This window comes from Panthera uncia (genome assembly GCF_023721935.1).
Source record: "Panthera uncia isolate 11264 chromosome B3 unlocalized genomic scaffold, Puncia_PCG_1.0 HiC_scaffold_1, whole genome shotgun sequence".
Classification (NCBI taxonomy): Eukaryota; Metazoa; Chordata; class Mammalia; order Carnivora; family Felidae; genus Panthera; species Panthera uncia.
Window position 1 is genome coordinate 25,789,923 of NW_026057582.1, and position 25,633 is coordinate 25,815,555.

Genomic DNA, 25,633 nt, shown 5'->3' on the forward strand with positions numbered 1-25,633 from the left:
ACTCGCCCACTAAACCACAGCTCCATGAGGACAAAGACAGGGCCCGCTCTGTTCTCCACTCTCTTCGTAGCACTTATCCTGAGGCCGGGGCACATGGTCAGTCTACAGTATCTGTTGAAGGTTAAGTAATTAAAATAGTAATTTCAGTCCCCTGTGACGGCCACAAGGTCTTCCAAGGGGAGCCCAGGAAGCTTCAAATGCAGGACGGCTGGTTGAATCTAAGGTAATAACAGAGGCACAATCATCTTCTAAACCATCAACTTTAAAAGAACAGGGGTTAATTATACAGAAGTCATGGTTTTTCTTAACCACCTATTAGTGAGCTTACGTGCGCATCATGAGATAAGATAACTGGTCTGAGAAGACAGGTTTTTCATTATTCTAAATTTACCTCAGTAGGGTCCCCAGCCAAGCAGATGTTTGGCCTGTCAGACACATGAGGAAGGAGGAGGGCTGGTGGCCTTTGGAACTGTTCAGTACCCATGCTATGCTGTCCGTTAAGAACTCTGACCTTCTTCCTTGCCCAGATCCCCACATTTTAGATTCTGGTGACCATGTCTGTATATATCCCAGTTGAAGTCTTCATAACTACAGGCCTCCGCTTGCCCTCTCGGTCTGTTTCTTCCAGGTAGAAAAGTCCCCATTTATACCACTTCATGCTAATTAGGAGGGTGATTATTAAAAATGAAACCAAATACATGGAAAAAAAACAAGCGCTGGCCAGCATGAGGAAACACCGGAACTCTCGTGCATTGCTGGTGAGAACGTGAAATGATGTAGCTCCTGTGGAAAACATTCTGGCAGTTCCTCAAAAAGCCAAACACAGAATTACCATGTGATTCAGTGATTCCACCCCTAGGCAATCCCCCCCCCCCCCCCCCGCCAATTGAAAACAGGGCCTACTTGTACACCAAAGTTCCCAGCAGCATTATTTCCAGTAGCCAAACGGTGAAAACATCAACAGATGAATGGATAAACAAATGTGGTCTATACCTCCAACGAAATATTAGTCCGCCTTAAAAAGGAAGGAGATTCTGACACAAGAGACAACATGGATGAACCCTGGGGACGTTATACTAAGTGAAAGAAGTCTGTCACAAAAGGACCAATATTGCAGGATTTCACTTATACGAGGTCCCTAGAAGAGTCAAATTCATAGAGACAGAAAGTGGAACAGTGGTTGCTGGGGCTGGGGAGATGGGAGAATCGGGAGTTACTGTTTAATGGGTACTGAGTTACAGCTTGGGATGATGAGAAAGTTCTGGAGACAGATGGTGGTGATGGTTGCACAAATTGTGAATGTACGAGATGCCACTGAATCGTAGCACAGAAATGGTACATTTTAGGATATATATATTGCCCCACATTTTTAAAAAAGGTCCCCTTTAAAAAAGTTTTTAGAACAGTCTTTTATCTGGCAGCCCTTTTCACTCACTTCTGGTTCTTCTCTGGACCTTCTTTAATTACCCTGTGGGTTTTTTTTTTTTGTTTTTTCCTTTTTGAAGTATAGTGACCAGAAAATTGCACACAGAAGAAACATGAAGAATCTCGTTGTGAACAACCTTACCCCAAACCTGATTAATGGGGCTTTAGGAAAGGAAACAGTGCCTATCTGAAGAGAAATATTCACAGTGACTTAAATCATCACGCTGTTATTTCCTCTGCAAATTTCCTTTGGCATTAATGGTCATTTTGATGGCAGAGTCACAGCAACACTGGGGTAAGGTTATGCCGACCTTCCTGAGGCCTGACCTATGGGCCACCTAGTTATTTATAACCTGATTCCTAGTGACCCCAACGGAACCCTGGGGGAGGGGACAGAGCGGAATGTCTGCTGAATCCAGAAGCCCAGGCTCCTCTCTTGTCTGTGTTCTCCCTCACAGCTTCCTCATTTCAGGGGGCTGCTTTGGAGTCTCTGCCTCTCTCAAAGAGATTTCCAAATACCTAGTTAAGGGAAAGTCTGCATAATGTATCCCGAAGCCCATGGATGAAAGGTTTTCTACTCACATAATCTCACCTCTGATATGTCACATCCCTTGCTCATCTCCTCCCACAGTTTGGCTCCCACAGTTCAGTTCCACAATTACACGCTTTTGGCTAATCTTCTTGGAGAAAAGTACCCAAATGCTCAGGGCTTATTTATGAATTTTTCCGAGTATGACATCTGATCTTCAGTGACCCCTCGGTGTGTGTGCTACTCTACATAGTTCAAACGACGCGGTCTTTCCCAAGGGGCTTCCAGAGGTATGGAGAAGTGTGGCGGCCAAAGACTGATGAGAAAGGAGTCGAACCTAAATACGCAGATAGAATGTTCACGTTGTTCACAAAGTGAAATGCTGAATGGGAGTCAAACAGGAGTTAAGGGGTGAGGAAAGGAGGGGCCAGAGGCACGTGTCATCTCCTTTCTCATTAGTGAGGGGAGAGGAAAGCTTAGTGAAGAAAACATGTGGGGAGGTGCACGGGCTCTGAGTGGAAGGAGTGGTGGGTGCAGAAAGGCCTCCAGGTAGAAAGGAAGAGAAGGGTGGGGGCAAGGGTGGGTTGATCCAGTGAACAAAGGAACACGGGAAGATACAGATGAAACAGCAGGAACTGCCTGGCTGGATTAACCTTCAGATTTCTGTATCAATTAGGGCAGATATTCAAATTTAGAAGGAAACTACTGTTTATGGTAACTGCACCAAAAGTCAAAAAATACACCAATTGTGATTCTCCTTCCACTCTGGCTTGCTGGTTCTAGAAGTTTCTGGCCACGAGCAGCAACCTAGACTCGGGAATTAGGTATTAAAGGATTTTTGTAACTACGTTATAACTATTAAGTCAGAAATCATCTCACTGGCAGGCTAGGTTGGTTTTATTTTCTGAAAGCTTCTTTAACAACAAATATTCCTAGGAGGCATTTACTTTAACGCCTGCTTGTTGTGCATCAAAAATCAGAATCTGTAACAGGGCCCTCTTCCATGGAGACCACCAGGGACTGTGAGTGTTAGGGGTAGGACAGCAGGCAAGAGGAGATCACGTAAGAGTAAGACTGAGGATGAGAGGAGGTTTGCTCATCCAACTGCAAACTGTGAACAGACTGCAACGTCATAAACTTTCACAGCAGAAGCTGCTTTTAATCTCCTCAGTACCATAAATCCACTCTCCAAATCACAAAAGAAACTTTCTCAAGCAAGGAGGAACTTTTAGCCAAGAGGCAGGAATTTTTACAGTGCACCACTGGGTGGGGACCGGAGCGCTGAGCCGTGGAGGGCGACATGGTGATGCCGGGTGAAGCTCGCTTGCTTGGAGCGCCAGTGGGTGGTACTCAGGCCGCTGTATCTTCCAACTAAAGCACAAGTGTGTGGGGTCTGTAGGCCGCAGGTTGTACAATGGCTGACTTGGAGGAGGCCAGGCGCACTCTCTTCTGGGCCTTCCCCGAGATTCCGTTATCTGTATATTCCTTTATGTGGCATCTAATAGTTTCTGTTCCCATCCAAAATTCCATCCCATTTTCCTGAACCTCAATTCATTGTAGTCTACTAGTAATATATTTTCTACTCCCATCAAAATTTTGAGATTCAATTGTTCTCTCTAGTTTTTATATTATTCTTTGCTCAATACTAAAATATAATAGTGCAAAGAGTCCCTGAAAATAACTTCTAAGAGTTTCATGTTATCTGTACAGCCAAGAAAGTTAGCTGTGGAAAAGCTCAGAATGTCTAACATTGGACTCAAATTCAAAGATTCAGAGTCAACTATGCTGTATTTCCCTTTACTACATATGTAGCTAATAGGCAACAATATGGCAAATTTTTCTCAACATCATCCTCTCTTATTAGCCAATTTACTTAGAACTTCATCTCACTTTCTATGTTGCACTGTGGCATATGAGGGCTAAATGTTTCCCCATAACTGTCCTCCTGCAGAACGCCCCCCCAACCTCTAGCCAATATACATTGAAGGGCTAGACTTTCCCCTTTGCTTTAATAGCTGTTCCAAAGAATGGATGTTGGTTCTAAGGAACTTGGAGGTGATCTATCAAACACACTGGTTTTTAGCAAAGCAGATCTCCTCACCAGGCAATTACACTCTCCATGAAGATAGGCTTTCAGCGTCAAGATTTTCTGAGAATCATGTGATGTCACAAGACTGTAGGGGAAGAATGGGGCACAGAAATGTGACAGTCATACAGAGAGTGTGACCCCCACAGCCCACTTCCCCGGGCTCCTTCACCCAATCGCAGCAAAACTTGAGCTATCATGTACAGGTAAGGATGCCCCTGTCTTTCTTGAGGGTTGGGAAGTGTGTGGGTGTGCTTTTAAAGGCCATAATAATGGGGGTGGGGGATTGCTGACATTCAAGCGGGGGGGGGGGGGGGAGTGTCAAGGGTGCTAAACGTCTAAAAACACAGGGAAGAGTCGTGTACTAGGAAGAATATGTCTGCTCAGAATGCCACCAATGCTTCTAATGAGAAACACTGTAGAGCCATGAAGGAAGTGCTTTCTGGGGAGAATCTTACTGTTTCTTCACAAGAAAGAATATCCATCTACTTCTATGGCACTTTACAGAATGTGTAGATGTTAAAGACAGCAGAGGTTACATTCTCTTTGTACATTCTCAGTCCCAAACAAAGTAGTCATAGCACACAGTACATGTGTGGTAAATGCTGAAGATCCTACAGGGAAGGGTGGGGCTCCCACGAGCAGTACAAAGCAGTGCTGGCCGGAATAAGAAGCGGCTACCTTGGACTGTGACTCAGTCACACAAGCGCCCTTCCTTGAGACGACTATCACACAGGGCCCTGGAGAACTTTATGTGTGCATCCTATTTCATCAGGCAGAACATTAAAAAGATATGTAATCCAGAGCTGAGATTTAATAATTATTACTGCTTAACAAGGATTTTCTTAAGTAGCACTGGCATTACTCTTGTAACTACAAATACTTTGGTGGTAAAGATTACAATGGTTGCTACTATACTTTGGTGCCACAGCCTTAATTTCTGCTAAGGCATGAAGAGTTTTACAAAAACACCATTGTTTTTGCAACATGTGTAAATGTCAACGTGGTGAAAAAGGCAAAAAAATGTCTTAGCATTACTGTGAAAAACCTTTTGATCCTACTGGCTTCCTCAAAGGGTCTTGAGGATCCCCCCTGGACCCCCAGATCCATGAACTACACTTTGTGAACCACAGACCTGTTGCAATACAGCCTGGGGACAGGTGAGAAGAGAGCACGACCGGAAAAGGACTCTTCAGTTACCCAAAAAGCTGACATACAGGATGAAAAGCAGACACCTCTCACAGTTCAGAAAGCTGGCCACATGACTGTAAAGCATAAAAGGATCTCTAGAATCTTAACTGGTGCTCCCATCCGGCTCTCCAAACATCTGAAGCCAGAGATGAACTGGAATCTAACAAAGGCTGTGACAAAGTCCAGACCCAGCTTAATTATCAATTAGATTGGCTCACCCCCTTCTCCTCCCACCCCTCTCCCACACACTAGCGACCGGAGAAAAGGATAAGCATGTCTTTTTGGGAGAGGGGGGAGGGTAAATAATATTTACTTAAGACTCTGATTTTACAGAAAATGCCTAGCATACAACTAATAATTGTAAAAGACACGCAGAAGCAAGAAAATGTGACCCAGGAGAGAAAACAGTCAATAGAAGGGCACTGACAAGACGGCACAGATGTTGGACTTACCAAAGATGGATTTGAAAATAACCATGAGAAATATGTATGAGGGTCAAGTGTAAAAGGTGGGCAACATATATGAACAAATGGGGGAATTTCAATAGAGAGATGAAATTTACTTAAAAAAAAAAAACCATACAAGAATTCTAGAAGTGAAAAAATATACAATCTGAAAGGAAGAATTCATTCCAAATGCTTAACAACAGACTGAATGCAATAGAGGAGAGTATGTAACATATATAAAATTGGAATCCCAGAAGGCAGAGGAGAGAGAATGAGGTAGAAGAAATCTATAAAGGGATAAAGGCTGAGAATTTCCAATGCTGATGGAAGACATTAACCTACAGACCTAAGTAGCTCAGCAAATCCTAAGCAGGGTCACGTACAAAGAAATCTACACCCAGGCACATGATAGTCAAATTGCTGAAAACTAAAAACCAGGAACAAAAACTTCAAAGCAGCCAGGGTGGTGGGGTGCTGGTTGGCGCTGGTAGAAATATTACCCACAAGCGAACAACAATGCTAATGGTAGGCTGACTTATCATTAGAAAACAAAGGCCCGAAAACAATGAACAGGTATTTTAAAGTGCTGGGAAAAAAAACCAAAACCAAACAAAAACTCTGCCAGTATAGACTTAAACATTTAAACAACACTCTCCACCCACTCAGTCAATTTGACAATTATGTGAAACTATATCCAGTAACTTCAGAATACACATTCTTTTCAAGTGAACACGGAACATTCATGAAGATAGTCCAAATGCTGGGCCATAAAATAAGTCTCAATAAAAATCAAAGGAACCTCAAAAAATAAATGGTAATTACCTTTAAAAAAAATCAAAGGACTAAAATCCAGAGTGTACACTGATTAGAATATTAAATTATAAATCAGTAATAAGATATCTACAAAATTCCAAAATATTTGGAAATTTAACAACACACTTCTACATAATCTATGAGTCAAGGAAGAAATCACAGGAAAAATTTAAAAATGTATTCAACTGAGTGGTAATGAAAACACAATTGAACAAAACCTAAAAGAGTACTTAATTAGAAACTTATAATATTTAATGTCTTTATTAGAAAAGAAATGCGTGAAAATTAACAACCTAAGCTTTCACCTTAAGAAGCTAGAAAAATAAGAGCAAGGTAAACACACAGTAAGTAGAATAAAAAATAGAATAATAAAAGCAGAAGTCAACAAGGAGGCCATTAGACTGAGGTGGCTCTAATGCCTTGGCAGCCTTTATAAGCAAACCAAAACTTAAGCCAGCATCAGTGCACTCAAGTCTGAGAAAATGAAATTAAGAACAACCAATCACAAACAGCCTAGTAGGCTTTCCCAAATAAGGCAACTGCTTCAGCTATAGTCAATCAAGTAATCAAATAATTTCCTTGCTTTATTTAGGAGTCTGCTCTATTAAAAAAAAAAAAAAAAAAAAAAAGGGGGGGGGGGGGGTGCGTGCCTGGGTGGCTCAGTCGGGTAAGTGTCCAACTTCAGCTCAGGTCATGATCCCATGGTTCGTGGGTTCAAGCCCCACATCGGGCTCTGTGCTGACAGCTCAGAGCCTGAAGCCTGCTTCGGATTCTGTCTCCCTCTCTCTCTCTGCCCCTATCCTGCTCACTCTCTGTCTCTTTCTGTCTCTCAGAAATAAATAAACATTAAAAAAAAAAAGAAAGCCTTTCCCTTAGTTCCCCCTGATAGATTGCTCCTAACCATTTTCAGTTTGTCACTGCCCAGTTAAAAATCAATGTTTGCTCCAATGAGCTCTTCAAAATTTTAATACACTTCAGTTTATCTTTTAGCACAGTGAAATAGAAAATAGGCAAACAGAGCATATCAACAAAATCAAAGGTGGCTATTTGGAAGATTTTAAAAGTTGATGAATTCCAAGCAAGCTGATCTTAAAGAATAAAAGGACATAAAAAATTAATGAAGAATATCATAGAGTCTATAGACAACAAAAACAGAAAGTAATATTATGAACAACTCTATGCCAAAAATTCAGTGAATAAATCCTTGGAAATACAACTTATTAAAAGTGACACAATGAGAGAAAGTCTAAATTGCTCTCTTTACATAAATAGGTATATAAAGAAATTTAACTTATAATCAAAAACCTTCTTACAAAGAAAACTTTAAGCTCAGATGGTTTTAGTGAAGTCTATCAAACATTTAAAGAAATAATTCCAATCTTTCACAAAATCTTTCAGAACAAAAGAGAGAAGGGAAAATTTCCCAACTCATTTTATGATGTTAACATATCTCTGACACAAAAAACATGAGAAAGACATTACAAGAAAATTACAGGCCAATAGGCCTCAAGAATATACACAAAAAGACTCTGATGAAATATTAGCAAATAAAATCAATCAACCTATATCTATCTCCTTTATAAAAAAAAAAAACTACCCCCGGGGCACCTGGGTAGCTCAGTCGGTTGACTGCCCAAATCTTGATTTCAGCTCAGGTCATAATCCAAGGGTCGTGGGATCTAGCTCTGTGTGGAGCCTGCTTGAGATTCTCTCTCTCTCTCCTTCTGGCCCTCTCCCCTACTCATGCTCTCTAAATTAAAAGAAAAAAAAATTATCTCCTATAAAAAATAAGATCGTATCATGACCAAGTGATATTTACCATGGGAATGGTTTAAGATGTAAAAATCAATCATGTATTCACTGCATTAAAAGAATAAAGAAGAAAAATCATATTAGAATATTATTAGATGAAATACCGCATTGGACAAAATGCAACACCCATTCATGACAGAAACTCTCAGTAAACTAGGAACAAAAGAAAGTTCCTAACCTAATAAAGTATCTCTATAAAAAAAATCTATGGTTAACATCATACTTATTGGTGAAACACTGAACTCTTTTCCTTTAAGAACAGGAATAAAGGAAGGATGTTTTTTCTCACTACTTCAATTAAAAATTAGTAATGGAAGGGGTGCATGGGTTACTCAGTCGGTTAAGTGTCCAACTTCAGCTCAGGTCATGATCTCACAGTTTGTGAGTTTGAGCCCCATATCAGGCTCTGTACTAACAGCTCAGAGCCTGGAGTCTGTTTCGGATTCTGTGTCTCCCCCTCTCTACCCTTCCCCTACTTGCGTGCACTCTCTCTCTCTCTCAAAAATAAACATTAAAAAAAAAACTTTTATAAAAAAATTAGTAATGGAAGACATAGCCAATGTCATAAGGAAAAAAAAAAAAACTGCCAGTATTCACAGATGTGATTGTTTACGCAGAAAACCTTATGAATTTTATAAAAATATTGGTAGCACAGGAATCAAGGTCCATAAACAAAATGCAATTATATTTTTAACAATTCTCTTTTTTTTTTAAGTTTATTTATTTATTTTGAAATAGAGAGCAAGCAGGGGAGGGGCAGAGAGAGAGAAGAGAGAGAATCCCAAGCAGGCTCTGTGCTGTCAGTGCAGAGTCTGATATGGGGCTTGATCTCACAAACTGTGAGATCATGACATGAGCCAAAATCAAGAGTCAGATGGTTAACTTCTATTGGTAGACTCAATATTGTTAAGATGTTTATTCTACATTTCAAATGTTGCTTTCCTAGTTCCACAGTTTCTATCTGGAAATCTGGCTTGAGATTTCCTATCTTTGATTCATTGAAGCATATTTTCCTATACATCTTGGTTCATAGTTATAATAGCCACTTTAAAATCCTTGTGTATTAATTCCATCATCTGAGCCTTCTTAAGACTGGTCTCTGTTGATTATCTTTCATTCTAAGAATGGGTCATGTTTTCCTGTTTTTTCATATGTTGAAGAATTTCACATTGTATCCTGGACACTGTGAAATGTCACAGATAATGGATTGTATTATATTGCTCCAAAGACCACGCGCGTGCGTGTGCGTGTGTGTGTGTGTGTTGTGTGTGTGTGTGTGTGTGTTTTAAGCAGGCAGCTAATTTGGCTAAACTCCACCTGCAATTCTTTCTTCCCTTCCATGGGCCATGGCTCTATGTTCAGTTCTTTTAGCTTTAACTGTATAGTTTGCAGTAGATGGTTGCCTCGTTTCCAGGGTTTTCCTCTCACTCTTCCAGCAGGTGGCTGTTCTAAACCTCAGCCTCCAGTTTGTTAAGCCAGTTAATTTGGATTGCCATGTAAGTTCTAATTGCAAACCGTGGCCTGCCCTCAGGTCAAAAGGTAATAACTGAAAAACAAAGAGAAAGCTCACCTCTTGCAGTTCCCTTCCTCCAAATTTCCATTCCTTCTTCCAAATACTGGCTTCTGTTTACCCTCCACTGCCTTCAGGTTGTTGTACTTTGTGTTTCATCCAGTGGGCTGATTGGATAAAAACTCACTCAGCCACAACCGGAACTGGAAACCACCCCCAACTGATCTATAGATCCAATGCCATCACAATAAGAATCCCAGCAGGCTTTGCTGTTATTGAAGAAACTGACCAGTTGATATTAAAATTTATATAGAGAAGTCAAAGAATCTAGAATAGTCAAAACAATTTTGAAAAGGGAGACTTACATTACCTGATTTCAAGGCCACTATATAAAAATCACAATCAAGAAAGTGAAGCATAGGCATAATAGTAAATAAACAGGTCAGTGAAACAGAATAAAGAGTTCAGAAATGGACCCATAAATATATGGTCAACTAATTTTTGACCAAGGTGCCAAAGTGAATTCAATGGGGAAAATAATTTTTTTTTAGCAAATACTGCTAAAACAACTGGATATCCATACGAAAAAAAAAAAATGAACATCAACCTTTACTTCATTCCACAGATAAACATAAATTTGAGTTGGATTACAGACCCCTAAACTTAAAAGCCTCTAGAAGAAAATATGATGTTTTTGTAAACTTGTCATAGGCAAAGATTTCTTTTTTAAAAAAATTTTTGATGTCTTTTCATTTTTTGAGAGAGAGACAGACAGAGACAGAGAGCAAGTGGGGGAGGGGCATAGGGCGAGGGAGACACAGAAACTGAAGCAGGCTCCAGGCTCTGAGCTCTCAGCACAGAGCCCAATGTGGGACTCGAAGCTATGAACCGCAAGATCATGACCTGAGCCGAAGTCAGACCCTTAACCAACTGAGGTACCCAGGCATCACATCATAGGTAAAGATTTCTTAGGACACAAAGAGCTCTAATCATAAGCGAAAACATCTGAGGGGCACCTGGCTGGCTTAACCGGTGGAGCATGTGACTCTTGATGTGGGGGTTGTAAGTTTGTGTCCCATGTTGGGTGTAGAGATTACTGAAAATAAAATCTTTTAAAATTTTTGATAAATTAGGCTTTATTATTTCTGCTCATCAAAAGCTATCACTAAGAAAATGAACAGGCAAGCCATGCCCTGAAGAAAAATATTTACAATACGTACATGTAAGAAAGGATTCTTAATTGATAACATATAAAAAAGTCCTATCGTTAACTGTTGACTTCAACAGTAAAATGACAACCTAATTTTAAAATGTATAAAACATTTTAATAGATACTTTACAAAAATATACATATGAATGGCCAATAAAACATTAAAAAGCACATAAAAGGTTCTCAGTATCAGTAGTCATCAGGAAAATGAAAATAGCACTTTATGTCTATTAAAATGACCAAAATCAGGGGCGCCTGGGTGGCTTAGTTGGTTGAGTGTCGGACTTCGGCTCAGGTCAAATCTCAACAGCTAGTGGGTTTGAGCCCCACATTGGGTTTTGCACTGATAGCATGGAGCCTGCTTCAGGTTCTCTCTCTTCGTCTCCCTCTGCCTCTCTCCAGCTCATGCTCTCTCTCTCCCTCAAAAATAAACATCAAAAAAAAAAAAAAAAAAAACAAACCCACAAAACAAAATAAAATAAAATGACTAAAATCAAACACAACAATACCAAATGCTGGTGAACATGTGCGTTACTAGAATTCTCACACGTTGCTGATGGGAGTGTAAAATGATACAATAGTTTCAGAAAACCATTTGTCAGTTTCTTATAAATTAAAAAATATTTATATGACTTAACAGTTCTATTCCTAAGTAGATACCCCCCCAAACATATGGTTATGAAAAAAAGAGTTATATAATAATTCTCATTGAGTGTGTATTCATAATAGTAAAAAACTTAGACCAATCTTAATGCCCATCAGTAAGAAAATGGATGAACAAATTGTGGGAATATTCGTATAGAACACTACACTCAACAATACAAAACACCAAACCACTGATATAAGCAACAATATAGATGAATCTCTAAAACACTTTGCTGAAAGAAGCCAGATACAAAAGAATATTGTAGGATTCCACTTATAAGAAGTCCAACACTAGGCAAAACTGTATTTATACACCCATGCTCAGAAGCACAATAGCTAAAATGTGGGAGAAACCCACGTGTCCATCAAGGATGAATGGATAAACAAAATGTGGTACACCATTCAGTGAAATGTTATTCAGCCTTAAAAAGGAAGGGAATTCTGCATGTGCTACCATGTGAATGGACCTTGAGGGCATTATGCTAAGTATAAGATACAAGTCACAAAAGGACAAATACTATATGATTCCGCTTATATGAGGTACTTAAGAGTGGTCAAAATCATAGAGACAGGAAGTATAACAGGTGCTTGCCAGGGACTGGGGGAAGGTGAGAATGGGGAGTTACTGTGTGGTCCGGTTTTCAGTTCTACAAGATGTAGAGTCATGGAGCTAGATGGTGCTGATGGTTGGACAAGAATGAGAATGGATTTAATCCCACTCTACTGTACAGTTAAAAATGGTTTGTAGGGGCGCCTGGGTGGCGCAGTCGGTTAAGCGTCCGACTTCAGCCAGGTCACGATCTCACGGTCCGTGAGTTCGAGCCCCGCGTCAGGCTCTGGGCTGATGGCTCAGAGCCTGGAGCCTGTTTCCGATTCTGTGTCTCCCTCTCTCTCTGTCCCTCCCCCGTTCATGCTCTGTCTCTCTCTGTCCCAAAAATAAATAAACGTTGAAGAAAAAAAAAAATTAAAAAAAAAATGGTTTGTAAATTCTATGTCATGTGTATTTTACTGCAATAAAGAACCGTGAAAAAAGAATAGGCAAACTACTGTATCATAAGAGAAGTCAATAGTGTGATTAGTGAGGGAGGAGGAGTACTGACTGGGAAGAGACACAGGGGGATTTTCAGTGTGACAGAGATGTTCCTCATCTTGTGTTGAGTGGGGGTTACGTGGATATATATAAAATGGCCAAAACTCATCAAGCTGAACACTTGGGATCCGTGCACATTATGTAAATTTTTACCTCAGCTGGAAAAAAGACAATTTCTTTTATCTTTCATAAAAAAAACTAATTATTAGGGGCTCCTGGGTGGCTCAGTCAGTTAAGCATCTGACTTAGGCTTAGGTCACGATCTCGCAGTTCGTGGGTTCGAGCCCTGCGTCGGGCTCTGTGCTGACAGCTCAGAGCCTGGAGCCTGCTTCAGATTCTGTGTCTCCTTCTCTCTCTGTTCCTCCCCTGCTCACGCTCTGTCCCTCTCTCTCAAAAATAAGCAAAGATTTAAAAAAATTAAAAAAAAAAAACTAGTATTTCCTATTCTGTGTATATGTTACATCTCTAGCTGACTTCCCTGATTTTTGCAGCAAAATTATTCTTTTCATCCTGCATTTTGCAATGCTGGGACCCCATATAAAGGTACATATCTAAGTAGTTCTCTTATTTCCACAGCATTCGATTCACATAAATAAATAACCCACGAAATAAATCCAACCCATTTATTGGACACTGTTCGTAGGCACTAGTAAGAAGAAAAAGATGAGCTTCTGCTTTCAAAGAGCTCCAGATCTGGAGGAAGTACATTTGTTAAGGTGAGTCCACAGGGAAGATGGGGGCGGGGGTGGAAAAAAAGGCAGGGATGGCAGGACTGTGGAAGAGGTGGCATCCCCACAGGTGTCCAAAACCGAGGAGGAACAGTGCGGGGGGGCAGAGTCCAGGGAGCTAGCGACATGGTAATGTGAGTGAGGAGGAAAATCACATGAGCCCCTGAAGGATCAAACAGGCTGGCAGAAGGTCTGGGGAAGTAAGGGGAATGTAAGCAGAGAGGCAATAATAATGGTAAATGAACAGTCTGGACAAAGGGCAGAAAAGAAATGCTGGCTCGGAAAAACTGAGCCTGAAAGATATATTATAAGATTAAAAGTAATATGTACTTAGAAGGGAGTCAAGGGGTCAGGGACGGTTAAGTTTAGCATTAAATTGCATGGTGTGGGCTCCGAGAAAAAAGTCTGCTTACTAAAGGTATCCAGTGAATGACTGAGGACTTCTTTCATTAGTGAAAGGATAAAAGTCGAATTGCATTTAGATACAAGTGTAATAAGCAACACTAACAAGTCTTAAGGCTTGCTGTGGCGGACCCGGAACAGTGACAGCTAGCCAAACGGAATTCGTTCGTGCCTAAAATTATTTAAGTGCAATGAGTTCGACCCGCCAAGAGATTTTATGCTCATGGTGACAGGTGCCTTGATTCTGAGAGAGTCTTTGTGTTGGAATATTATTTTAAAAGGACCTCTGAAAACACAGGTGCTAAAGACTAAAATTTATTTTTCCCTTTTGAGTTTGCTCCTTGAGATAAGACTAGATAGAACACTTTGACCTTTCTGTTTTGAATCTGTGGAGTCCTACGGAAATGGTAATTCTGCACAAAAACCTGAAGTACAACCGGGTGGTATTAGAGACATAGAAAAGCTCAGAAATTATGTGAAAAAGTGGTAAACTTTTGATGACCTATATGCTAGGTCAAGAGCACAGAACTATATAAAATTATAGATGCAAGCTGATCTTCCTGCTTGAGAACAGGGTGAAAGGGCTTAAAAACCTTTAAATATTTTGTTTATTTGAGAGGATGAAAGGCCCTTGGGAGAGGATTAAAGAAATAATCCAAGAAAGAAGGCAAAAAGAAATGAAAGGTTTCAGACGCTGGAAAGGAATCAAAACCAATCCAAGAGTTGGGTTAGTGAGAGAATTCTGCAGGGAGAGCAGAGGCCCCATGCCCCTGGATCCACACCCCGGGTTCTGAACTGGATGACCCCGAGAACAGGAAGCAGCATAGCTTAGTGACCAGGCCAGTGCTCTAGAACAAGACAGCTGGGTTCAAATCCTGGCTCTACCAGTCACTTAGGCTCTCTGTGCCTTGCTTTCCTCAGCTGTGAAATGGGAATAAAAATCAACCTCATCTGTCAGAGAGAGGGCTGGCCCAAGAATTAAATGGGATCATTCACGGAAAGCATTTAGCACGATGTTTGGCACACATAATAGATGGGAGTTCCTATTATTAACATTTGTCCCATGGAAGGTGAATCCAAACCTTGGGGAAAATGAACAGTAAGGGCACTAAGGAACAGGTGTGAGCCAGTCCGATCGAAGAGAAGTAAAGCAGTACTTACAATCTCCTTCCAAGTACCGTGCCCGTGTGGGTTAACTGGGTGATGATGGGGGTGCCAACCTAGTGGACCTGATAAAGGACTCAGGAGTGGCTCAGCATGTGTGAGCAGGGGAGCCCAGGCCACCTGCCAGTCCCCCCCACCAGAGCCGGCGGGGGCTCGTGACGGGGGCCCGCTGCTCCAAGCCAGCCCAGACAGAGAGTGCTGTAACCTTGTGCAAGGCGCTGGCCCCTGTGTGGAAGTGGGGGTTTACCAATCATGCTGATTAGCAGGGAGGGGCAGCTGTTCAGGCAGTGGATGCGAGCGTGATGAATGAGGGAGAATCACAGTCTTCCCCCCGCACCCCCGATCCTGTTGGCCAAAGCCTCAGCTGCCAGCAGAGCCCACATCTCCTTACATCTTTTCAAAATGAAACACAAGTAATTTTTTTAAGGAACAAAAATATTCTCAATGCCATAAACATGACAAATGCAAAAAGACAGGGTCATCTGAGATCCAACTAACAAAGATGGCTACTATGAACACTTTGTCAACGTTTTGCTGTATATTCTTCCTCTGTGTGTATTTCCCTCCCACAGAGTGATTCTGCACTATCTGCTTCGCAGTCGGCTTTTTTTCATCTGGCAGAGTGTGCTGTGAAAATTTTCTCACATGGCAGCACCGGGTTTTGGCAGTTCTCTCTACACTGTTAACTTCTATTATACTTAAGGCCAACCTGAACCCTTAAGCCTTCTTCGCACTTGAATTTCCGAAGCCACGTGAAGAGCTTTATGTTCTTCCTTACGAAGTTCTAAATTCCATGGGCCAGACGCATCACTCTGGCCTGACCAAATCATCGTTAATACCGATCGTCATCCCAGATATTCAGTATCGCATCCTACTTTGTGTCATCTGGAAATGGGATCGGTACATCTTCTAGCTATGTAGGGGCCTGGTATACAGTAGGCACCTAAATGAATATGAATGGGTGAATGAATTCATTGATAAAAATGGTGAATTAAGGGGCCAATGACAAACCAGACACTTAATTCTCAAACTTACATTGACGTATTGTTTGAGTAGAGTGGCCTATTTAGAAACCAGATATTCCTAATGACAGCATTCTCTTGTTCACATTTCCCTTTGGTGCTCACAAGATTTCATTAGGCTGTGCTGAAACCCAGTTATGATAATTCTTTCCTAGTCCCCTGATCTTCTCTTACTAAAGAAATTCTACCATGAAGGGAAATGAGGCTAGTGTAGCATGGCTTTTATTTTTTTCCTCTCATGAATCAATGCTGGGCTTAAGTAATTCCCCTTGCCTTCTCTAAGGGCTTGCCAAGTCATTGCTTTGCTAACCTGTTCAATTTGGGCCTGAAACTGACATCTCAGTTACTAGTTTACATATTCAGTATCCAATTTATTTCTATCTCTTCCCTTCCTTTCCCAGTGTATAAGCCTCTTTGCACATTAAATCACACATTGAATCACAAGGGCTAAAACCATAAATCATGAATTAGTAATCATAAGAACTGCTCCTTCTTTGGAGATAGTAATTCAATTATTAGGTAGAGAGAATACGATTGATTCAATACCATGATTCTTGTGAATTTCATTTACCTTGAAGAGAACAGGATTTGGATAGGGGAAGACACACCCTGAAAACTAAGACCCTAAATAAGGAAGAGACTGTATATCAACTGGTACCCTCAAAATAAATCAGTCACCTATTGTTTACTACCCTTCTTTTAATAGAAAAGCCAAGAGTAAAAGTAGGACAACATGCTAAAAATCAACAGAAGCTCCCCCCACCAAAAAAAGGCAAGAATGAAAAGAGACTAAAATGTGAGAGCTGGGGCGGGGTGGTGGGGGGCTAGGTGGCTCAGTTGGTTAAGCATCCAACTTTGGCTCAGATCATGATCTCACAGCTCATGGGTTCGAGCCCCGCGTTGGGCTCTGTGCTGACAGCTCAGAGCCTGGAGCCTGCTTCAGATTCTGTGTCTCCTTCTCTCTCTGCCTCCCCCCTGCTCTCTCTCTCTCTCTCTCAAAAATAAATAAACATTTAAAAAATGAAAAAAAAAATGTGAGAGCAGGGTCCAAATAAGATATATAACTTGAAATACAGAACTGCAAGCAATTAAGAAGGGAGGTTTCTGATTATTTATTCAATAGGCAGAGATCTAGAAAAGGAAAAGGAAGCAGTAGTGATAGCTGGAAGATGTCTAAGGGAGATACTTTGACTACTTTTATTTTGAGTTTATTAAATACGGTATGACAACGATATAAATTTGGGAGGAACATGCTGAGGTATCGTGTCAAAAAGCTAAGTGTTGAGATGCCTGTCCTTTAAAAGTACAGTGAGGCCCCAGCCAGCTGGACTTGACAATGGATACAGAATGTGAACCAGACTTTTGCCGTCTCCACGCTTGTACCACTCCATGATTGATGGAATGATCCCCAGGAGGAGGAAATAAGGACAAAGTTAGGATTTCTCAGTGCATCTGGCAGAGAAGCTGGGGGCAAGCTTTATGGAACACAAAGCTGGATATAAAACCTAACCATTCAAAGGTTAAGTTCACAGCACTGTTCTAGAAGGCAACTTAGGATTCTGGCAGTCAGCAAGCTATATAGACGGAGACTCCCTTGTCCTTTATCTATTAGCAGTCTGGATCTAAAAAGACAGATTGATCCTTAGCCTTATTAACAAGAAATGTCTTTGATCCAGCTCTTTACTTTGGCATAACCGGCATACCGCATGAAGCCTGAAAAATGTAGCTGTGAACTAAAAAAGAAGTGAGCAAAGAGTGACCTTTAAGAAAGCCAAAAGAGAACTCCCTGACACCAGTTCATTCAACAATGAAGACTTGAGTCCAGCTCAGCGGGATTTTCATCAGATGAAGGGAAAAGTCTGATGCCTTTGTGACAACAAGGCAGGTACACACGAGCACAGCTGGCCTTGGTAAAACTGGCCCACCGTCACCCAGCTTTCACACCCTGCAAAGACAAGCCAGGAAAAGTTTTCAAAGTGAAAGTTAATGTGCAGATTGTCTAGGGCAGCTGACATGCCAGTTTCCAAGAACTTCTACACTGAATTGTAGCTGGGTTCAAACTCAGTGCACACAAACAGTTTGCAAAGTGTCACAAATTTAGAATTCCTGCCTCATCGCATCAGTTAGGCTCCTTTCGTTCTTCCTCTTTTCCCCAGGAAGCAAAACAGCAGGGAACTTGAAAGGGTCAAGCCTACAGCCTGGGCTTCAGCAACCTGTCTCTGCCCCCTTTCTTCAAGTGGCCAAGGGAAATGGGGGACAACTAAAAAAAAAGGAAAAAAAAAACCCAAAAACTCTACCTTTTTCTTTTCTTAAACTTTTTACCTTCTCCACCAGCCCTGTTTTCTTTTCTTTATAAAGTTGTTTTCATAAAATAGGGAAAATACTGGGGAAATCACAAGAAAGGAGTTTTTTTTTGTTTGTTTTTTGGTTTTTTTTTTAAAGGTATAGGACCAAAGGGAAGGAAATAAAATGTGTACTCATGGTCAGGTCTTTTTTTCTTACTGCAGGGGTGTGTGTGTGTGTGTGTGTGCGCGCGTGGGTGTGTGCGTGTGCGTGTGTGTTGCTTCTAGGAGCCCATTCCCAAGCTACCTTCAACATAGAATCTATAGAAACAATCCTTCACCACATTAGAAACTGGCCTCTTATTCATCAAGTCCATAACATGGCAACCACGGCACATGCTTCCGTTATGTCAAGACAAGTCTACTGAAATGTGCTGTGCCCGAGATTTACTGGAGGGGCGTAGTCCAAGGTCACAGCTAGTGCAAGCTGCAGGCACCTGCCTCTGACAGGATACCCCTGAAAACTCATTATTCTGTTCCTCAGCTGCTTGCACTGAACACCAATTCATTACCAGTGCCAGCGCAGTGATTCTCAACGTGTGGTCCCCTGAACCAATCGTGCAGCAGCAACTAGAAACTTGTTAAAAGTGAAAATAATTGAGCCTTACCCCCAGACCTACTGGAACCAGAAGCTCTGGATTTGGGCCCAGCAATCTGTTTGAACAAGCCCTTCAGGTGATTCGGACACACACCATTGAGAATCCCTCGGAGAGTGGTTAAGAGCTTGGATTCTGTGACCACTTGCTTGGGTTTGAATCCTGGCTGCCATTCACCAACGCCTATCTTGGGCAAACTGCTTCATTTCTCTGTGGTTAGTTTTTTCATCTGTACAATGGGAATGATAACAGTACTTCTCTTAAAAAGTAGCTGCAAGCACTAAATAAGTTAACACACGTAGAGTTTTGAGAACAGTTGCTAGCACATAGTAGAAGCTTTTAAATGAGTTAAGGTACATAAAGCATTTAGTGTGTGGCATACCATAAGCCCTGCATGTTACTATTGGCTACTATTAGTTCTTATATATGATCTTATTTTTGAGGGTCAATGGGACATAACCTGATTTCTCAGTGATCAACAGGCAATCCATATTCTTATATGGTAAAATGGGTCCTCTTCGTATAGAGAAGCTCACCAGTTTTGCTTTGAATATGATAAAAACAGGAATATGGAATTTGTATTCTAGGGATTGAGTCAAACAAAAACCCTTTACTTCTAGAGCTCTAAATTCAGACATTACACTTGCTGATGAAGAAATGTGGGCTTTCTCTTTGTGTCTGTCTATGGCCTGGTTCCATACCCACTAGGTCCATAAATGGCCTGGAAGCTAAAAGGGACATCTTTCATTATTTCTTTTTGTTTACATCCTTTCCAGGATATCATGGTTCTCTTCTAAAATACCATATCATTGCTATTGAATAATATGTTCGTTAAACCATGGCTAAAATGATAAATCATATTTATAAGATTTGTTGACCAGCACTTGTATGATGAGGCCACTGTAAGAATCCAAGAAGACTAAAGTAGTCATCCCAATCTGCCTGAACTGCTTGTTCGAATCTGTGAAAGAAATTAAGTTATAGCCAGAAAGGCAGCAGACAAAGCAAACAGAAATTTAATCCAAATTCTAAATATAAGCCATATACTTATAGTTAGCTCTTCAGGCTAGTGATGTTTTTCTGCCCACACACAAAGCATGATATTAGTGTCCAGCGAAAGTGAAAAATTGTACAAAGTCACAGATGATGGTAAAGATATTTATAATGCCAAACTGTTTCAGCTTCTAACAGAATTGTTCTCCACTTCTGTTCACAGGTTGTTTCTTATATTCCACAAATGATAGTTTATTTTCAGAAATATTTCGGCCTCTCTTTTGCACATTATCATCATTAATAACTAGGTCTTAGACTAGTCGAGGATGCCAATGTGAAAATGCCAGTACTGATTTTCCTCTAAAAGGAGGAAAATTAAAGTAGTAAAAACAGCACAAATTTTCATACCGGAAAGAGCTGGACACCAACACTGTTGAAATGTCCATCCTACTCAAAGCAATCTACAGATTCAATGTAATCCCTACCAAATATGGTATTTTTCACAGAACTAGAACAAACAGTCCTAAAATTCAAACGGAACCACACATGATCCCAAATAGCTACAGCAATCAAGAAAGAACAAAGCTGGAGGTATCACAATCCCAGATTTCAAAATATACTACAAAGCTATAGTAATAAAAAAATCTGGTACTGGCACAAAACAGATACATAGATCAAGGGAACAAGATAGCCCAGAAATAAACCCATGCTTATATGGCCCATTAATCTTTGAACAAAGGAGGCAAGAATGTACAACGGGGGACAGATAGTCTCCTCAATAAATGGTGTTGGGAAAACTGGACAGCCACATGCAAAAGAATGACACTGAACTGCTTTCTCACACCATATACAAAAATAAACTCAAAACAGATTAAAGACCTAAATGTGAAACCTGAAACCATAAAACTCCTAAACGAAAACACAGCAGTAATCTCTTGGACATTGGCCTCGGCAACATTTTTCTAGATATGCCTCCCAGGCAAGGGAAACAAAAGAAAAAATAAACTATCGAGACTACACCAAAATAAAAAGCTTCTGCACGGCGAAGGAAACTATCAACAGAACGACAAGGTAACCTACTAAATAGAAGAAGGTATCTGCAGCTATGTCCAATAAAAGGCTAATATCCAGCATATATAAAAAATTTACACAACTCAGTATCAAAAAGCCCCACAAATAATCTGAATTTAAAATGGGCAGAGGACCTGAATAGACATTTTCCCAAAGACGATGTACAAATGGCCAAAGATACATGAAAAGATGCTCATCGTCACTTATCATCTGGAAAATGCAAATCAAAAACACAATGAGATACCACCTCACACCAGTCAGAATGGCTAGTATCAAAAAGACAAGAAACAACAAATGTTGGTGAGGACGTGGGAAAAAAGGAACACTCGTGCACTGTTGGTAGGAAGGTAAATTGGAGCAGCCACTGTGGAAAACGGTATGGAGGTTCCTCAAAAAGTTAAAAATAGAAATACCATAGGATCCAGTAATTCTAGTGCTGGGCATTTACCCAAAGAAAATGAAAACACTAAGTCCAAAAGATATATGCACTCCTATGTTTACTGCAGCATTATTTACAACAGCCACGATACAGAAGCAACCCACGTGTCCATCAACAGAAGAATGGATAAAGAAGATGTGGTGTTCACACACACACACACACACACACACACACACACACGCAGAATATTACTCAGCCATAAAAAAGAATGGGATTTTGTCATACGTGACAACATGGATACATCTAGAGGGTATTACGCTAAGTGAAATAAGTCAGAGAAAGCCAGATACTATATGATTTCACTCCCAAGTGGAATCTAAAAACAAAACAAAAACCAAAAGCAGATTTGTAAACACAGAGAACTAGCAGTTGCCAGAGGGGAGGTGGTGGGGGGATAGGCAAAATAGGTGGAAGAGATTAAGAGGTACTGCATTTTTTTTTTAAAGAGGTACTATATTTAACAATAAAAAAGAAAAAGAAAAAAGAAAGAGCTAGACTTAAAGGTAACATTTCTTTTCTTTTTTTTTAATGTTTATTTTTGAGAGAGAAGTGGGGGAGGGTGTAGAGAGGAGACATAGCATTCAAAGCAGGCTCCAGGCTCTGAGCTGTCAGCACAGAGCCCGACGCGGGGCTCGAACCCGCGAACTGTGAGATCGTGACCCAAGCCGAAGTTGATGCTTGACTGACTTGAGCCACCCAGGTGCCCCTCAAATGGTAACATTTCCACAGCTATTCATCATCTGTACTTGAGGGTAAAAATGCTCATGTTTTCAGGAATAAATAGGATGAATTGCAAAGTACAGGATCTGGCATGAACTGGGCACTCAATAAATGTTAGCTCTTTTTTTCCTCCCTTTCTTTTGTTCCCCTCTTTAACAAATATTAAGTATTCCTAAAACAAAGGCCTATAGCAATAATTGTTTATTAGAAAATCTTTAGCAATGCTATGTTAGGTTCTAATTTTCTGTACTTCAATATAACTTTGGAATCCTATAGATTTAAGTTCAAAAGCACAAGAAGAATCTTAATGTTTGACAGTGCCTGGGTGGCTCTGTCGGTTAAGCATCCGACTCTGGATTTCGGCTCAGGTCATGACCTCGTGGTTCGTGAGTTCGAGCTCACATCAGGCTCTGTGCTGACAGTGTGGAGCCTGCTTGGGATTCTGTCTCCCTCTTTGTCTGCCTCTCCCCCGCTCTTGCTCGCTCTCTCTCAAAATAAATAAATAAACTTAAAAAAAAAAAAAAGAATCTTATTGTTTCAAAGAAGAGCATTTCTGAATTAATAATAAACTGTAAGGCACATTGAAGAACATAAAAGTCAATTTAAAAATTAATACATGCTGACTATGAAAATGTCCAAGAACTGAAAAGCGTAACTAAGCAGACCAAAATGTCACCCATAATCCTATTCTGCAATCATGGTACTCTGGTGCATATCATTCATATTATTCCAGCACACTGTGATTATATTATCTTGTTTTTATCATTTAATGTTAACAGGAACACATAGGGATGTATCTTATGTATTCATGTATCATAAAGAATATGTGTATATATTTTTTTTTTTAATTTTTTTTTCAACGTTTTTTATTTATTTTTGGGACAGAGAGAGACAGAGCATGAACGGGGGAGGGGCAGAGAGAGAGGGAGACACAGAATCGGAAACAGGCTCCAGGCTCTGAGCCATCAGCCCAGAGCCTGACGCGGGGCTCAAACTCACAGACCGCGAGATCGTGACCTGGCTGAAGTCGGACGCTTAACCGACTGCGCCACCCAGGCGCCCCTATTTTTTCAAATTAAGAAAGAACAACTCCTGTGACTCCCCAAACTCTGGGTGCCACCGTGCTGGAAATAGGACACTAGCTTTAGAAAACAAGAGGAAGAGAGCAACTTCCTACGGGGGAAATCGAGAAAGGCTTCCAAGTAGAAATGATCTCAGAAGACGACCAGCAATTTGACAACAGGAAGGGACATTCCAGGTAGAAGGAGGAGCACATAAACGAGCAGGGAAGAACAGGAAATCCAGTGTGGCTAAACGGTGGGGGTGGTGACGGGTAGAGAGATACCGTCAGTAAAGCTGGTAAGACGGCAATCTCGCGTATACTGTGTTCGGAAATAGAAATGTGACTGGTCAAAAGTGTCATCTAAGGAAAGCACAGCACAGCAGCTTTCATTGGGATCACTCATGCACGCGTGAAGACTCTATGATGGAAAGGCTAAAGACAGCTAAGCTTTGGGGAAGGCAAGGAGCGTGAGTAAGCGTGGCTTAGGACGGATGGCCAGGCAGGCGACTCTCATCACCGCTACTACCATTAGAGCGAGGACTCTCTACGCACCTGATTTCAAGCTGAGCCCCTTATACGTCTCACCGTGCTTAGTCCTGACAGCAACCCACTGCGACAGGTCACTATTCTGTATTAAGACGAGGACACCAAGGCTTACACTGAGTAACAGGTCAACCCGCACATACAGAGGAAGTGAAAGAGCTGCTTTGAACCTAAATCTGTAGGATATCAAAGGTACGTTGAAGAACAGAAAATTAGAACCTAACATAGCATTTGCTGAAGATTTTCTAATAAACAGTTATTGCTACAGGCCTTTGTTTTAGGAATACTTAAAATCATCCAAACTCAGGGTCTCTGGCTGGTTCAGTCAGTGAAGCATGTGACTCTTGATCTCAGGGTTGTGAGTTCAAGCCCCATGATGGGTATAGAGCCTACTTAAAAAGAAAAAAAAAAAAAAATTAAAGACTCACTACTGAAAATACAATATTTAAAGTAAAGTAAAATCAAATCAAATCATCCAAGACCCACACAAATATGCTCAATTGATTTTTGACAAAGCTAGAAAAACCAACCCGATGGAGGAAGGATCGCCATTTTAAAGCCATCTGCTTGCTAACAAATGGTGCTGCAGCGATGGCATGTCAATAAGCAAAAAATGAACCACAACGGGGGCGCCTGGGTGGCTCAGCCGGTTAAGCATTTGGTTTCGGCTCAGGTCATGATCTCACGGTTTGTGAGTTCGAGCCCCGCGTCGGGCTCTGTGCTGACAGCTCGGAGCCTGGAGCCTGCTTTGGATTCTGTGTCTCCCCTCTCTCTCCGCCCCTCCCCCACTCGCATTCTCTCTCTGTCTCTCAAAAAATAAATAAACATTAAAAAATTAAATTAAATTAAAAAAAATAAACCACAACATAAACCTCACACTTCAGACAAAGAGGGACTCAAAATAGATCACAGACTTAAATGTGAAATGTAAAACTATAAAACCCCCCCCAAGATGTCTTTTAAAAACATTTGAAACAAAACGGATACTTCACTTTTAGCTGTGAGCGATACGAGAATGACGAAGACGGGGAGAGGTAGATGCCAGGCAGCGTGCTCCCTGCTCTCCTTGCTTTAACTCACTTAAACCTTGAACGTTCCGAGCAGGCAGACACTCTTCCGCCTCATGTTACGGATGAGGCAACTGAGGCTTGGGGAGCTCCAGCAGCCCGCCCAGCTGACTACCGGGTCTGAGCACTCGTCTGCTGCCTGCCCTATCACTACCACTGCCCTACATTTGGGAGCTGCCTCTCTAAAATGGTAAATATTCGACATAAAAAACAAGGCTTCTTTCTTTCTTATACAAGATGGACTTTTTTTTTTTTTTTTGGACTTTTAAAAATTTTATTTATTTTTGAGAGAGAGTGAGCGAGCGAGGGAGGGGCACAGAAAGGGAGACACAGAATCCGAAGCAGGTTCCAGGCTCTGAGTTGTCAGCAGAGCCTGATGTGGGGCTCGAACCCACAAACCGTGAGATTGTGACCTGAGATGAAGTCGGATGCTTAACCGACTGAGCCATCCAGGCGCCCCTACGAGATGGACTTTTAAAAGTGCCTAAACAAAGTTTGAACCCAGATGGAAGTGAAGAGCCACCTGAAGCAGGATCTCTGTCCCTTCGCCCTTTCCCTTCTCCCTCCACAGATAAACGGCTAGGCTGACAGGCCTGTCCCTGACCACCTGGAAGTCATAAGTCAGGGAGTGCCCTTCAGCTCTGAACAGTCTTTACATGTCAATCCCACAGAGGCATGAGAAGACTTCCAAGAGAAACAGAGGCCTGAGCCTTCAGACAAGTGCAC

At 41.2% G+C, this 25,633-nt stretch overlaps 1 protein-coding gene across 10 annotated transcripts in view; it reads right to left on the reverse strand.

Annotated features, from left to right (window-relative positions):
* Positions 1–25,633, reverse strand: part of TTLL5 (tubulin tyrosine ligase like 5) — a 287,219-nt gene that overhangs the window by 90,995 nt on the left and 170,591 nt on the right. The gene's annotated exons all lie outside the window — the stretch shown is intronic.